Raw genomic sequence first — 2,828 nt, forward strand, 5'->3', positions numbered from 1 at the left:
CAGCATCACAGGAAATAAATTCCTTCTGCAAACATGGGGAATGTGACCTCCAAAGAAGATATTAATTGTATATATAGGTTCAAAGAACACACTAATTGTAGCATCCCCAGCACTTTGTTCCTACAAGTTGTTTCTAAAGGTGATGCCAATAGCTAGTGAGCCTGAGGGAGCCCTAGGTTAACTACAAACACCATCCATCCAGCTTTGGAGTCTTACCTGCTCCTTCTCTGCTAGGGCTTCCTGAAGGAAAAGCACATGTAAGAGGGACCTAGAGTTGGACAACTCTGAGCAGCCAAAGTAGCACATAGAGACTAGGACCAGAGGAAGACAGACAAACCAAGACAGACCAAGGGGACAGCAAATGGAGGAGAAAGAAAAGCTTCACCTACTAAGAGGATGGATCCTGTACCAAGGTCCAGCTCCAGGTTGGAGAATGTAAGTAGAGGATGCGAGCCTCAAGCCAGCTCGGGCCCTGTTGTCTAGGTCCCTACTCTTGGCGAGCAAAGGTCCACTCAGGCCTCTCCTATAAATTCCAAGCTCATACATTCAACTTCCTTCTTAACTTTTCCATTTAGATGCCAGATAAGTTCCTCAAACTTAACATGAAAAACGCAAAGTTTTTATCTTTATCTACTTCCTTCCCCAAACCCACCCACAATCTTCTCAATTTGTTTTTTTAAAGATTTTATTTATTTATTTTTAGAGAGAGGAGGAAGGAGGGAGAAATAGAGGAAGAGAAACATCAGTGTGTGGTTGCCTCTCAGGTACCCCCAACTGGAGACCTGGCCCTGCAACCCAGGCATGTGCCCTGACTGGGAATTGAACCAGCAACCCCTTGGTTCACAGACCGGCACTCAATCCACTGAGCCACAGCAGCCAGGGCTCAATTTATTTTAATGAAATTCTATTCTTCCTATTGCATAGATGAAAGACCTGGACATTATTCTTGACACCTCCTTTTCTCTTAAATCCCACCTCCAATCCATCAACAATACTGTTTGCTCCACCTTCAAACTATATCCAGAATCTGACCACTTCTCATCTCTCCCACTTCTACTGCCCTGGCCTGAATCACCATCATCTCTAGCCTAGAGGATGTCAATATCTCCTTCCACACTTCTACCTTGATTCTTCCATACTCTGTTTTAAACACGGAAGCCAGACTGATACATTTAAATTGTAGGTCAGATCATGTCATTCTTTTGCTCAGCACCCTGCCATGGTTCTCCATTTTATTCAGTCAAAGCCAAAGTCCATTTTGGTCCACAATGCCCCACATGATCTGGCCTCCCACTGTGCCATGTTATACTGCTTTTCACATCATATATTCCACTCTAGCCACAATGACTGCTATATTGTTCCTTGAAAATGCCTGGCACACTCTGACTTTAGAGCCTTTTGCTCAGGCTGTTCCCTCTTTCTGGAATTTTCTCCCCCATCCCACATCTGCATGGCTTGCCCTGTCTCTTCCTTCAGTTCTCCACTGAAATGGTACCTTATGTAAAAGACTCCCTGACTCCCCTGTTTAAATTCACAACTCTTCCCCCAAGATTCCCTTTCCCTTTTCCCTGCTTTATTTTTCTCCATAGTGATTATAATTTATCAGTTTGTTTAGATTTTATTCCTCTTGTGTATTTGGGCCTTTGAATAGGCACATTTAGGCTTCCTTCTCTGCAAAAGGCATCTCTGGCCAGAGCAAACAGGAGCTAGGGGCAGGGAAACAAACCTACCTTTCTCTTTCCGAAGACTCCTCAGGGTCAGGTGTTTATTATTGAAGCCAGCCCTGTCAAGAAGTTTGAAGTAGGCCCTGACTGGTGTTGCTAAGTGGGTTGAGCCTCGTCCTGCAAAACGAAAGGTCGCTTGTTCAATTCCTGGGCAGGGCACACACCTCGGTTGCAGGCCAGGTCCCCTGATTAAGGGCATGTAAGAGGCAACCAATCAATATCTTTCTTGCACATCAATGTTTCTCTCCCTCTCTTTTTCCCTCCTTTCCCCTCTCTCTAAAATTAAATAAATAAAATATCTAAAAAATTAGTTTGAGGTAGGGTGAGGGTTGGCCACCACTATCCAGGACAAATCATAATTTGAAAGGTCTGAGATGAACAACTTCTGGTTTCCCATTCAGTGGGTTCTGGGGTTTGGGCAGACCAACTCTGGACTCCCACACTATTGCCTCACCCCCAAATCTCCTTTGTTGCCTATTTCCATGATTATTTCCATGAATCTGTAATTCTGTTGGAGAAGGGTCCTTCTGTTTTGTATACTGCTGTATCCCTAGAACCTAGGTAAGTTCTAAGAACATAGTAGATGCTCAATAAATGTGTTGGATACGTGAATGAATGAACAAATGAAATGACCAAGTACACTTGCTACTTGCCTGCCTCCTAATCATAGCTCTTTCTATACTTTTCTCCGCTATTCTATTGGTTCTCCCTGGCTTGGTGCCCTCAATTCTCTTCTGCCTGTATTCTGCCTTATACTATACCTTGTCCATGTCTCCTCCTTATTATCAGTTCCCAAGATTTCCAGTACTGTTGGCAGGGATCTTGACAACAGCCTTCATGTCCTGCTAGCTTGAGTACTTACTATGCATTAGGTGCCATACTAAATGCATTATACACATTTTATTTAGCACATAGATCAGCACATAGATAGATTTCTCCAAACAAAGCCAGTTACTCTCTACATGCCTTCAGATTGGGCCTCCTCTCTCATACCACAGGAGGGGTACTTTCTCTGCTCTTTGAACACTGAGTGTTGAGCTAGACAACTATACAACCTTGGCCTTATGTTCCAGGGTCCCACTCAAGTTCCTTCATGAGGAAAAC

The sequence above is a fragment of the Furipterus horrens genome, unplaced genomic scaffold, assembly GCF_987537825.1.
Source record: "Furipterus horrens unplaced genomic scaffold, mFurHor1.1.pri manual_scaffold_17, whole genome shotgun sequence".
NCBI classification, from domain to species: Eukaryota; Metazoa; Chordata; class Mammalia; order Chiroptera; family Furipteridae; genus Furipterus; species Furipterus horrens.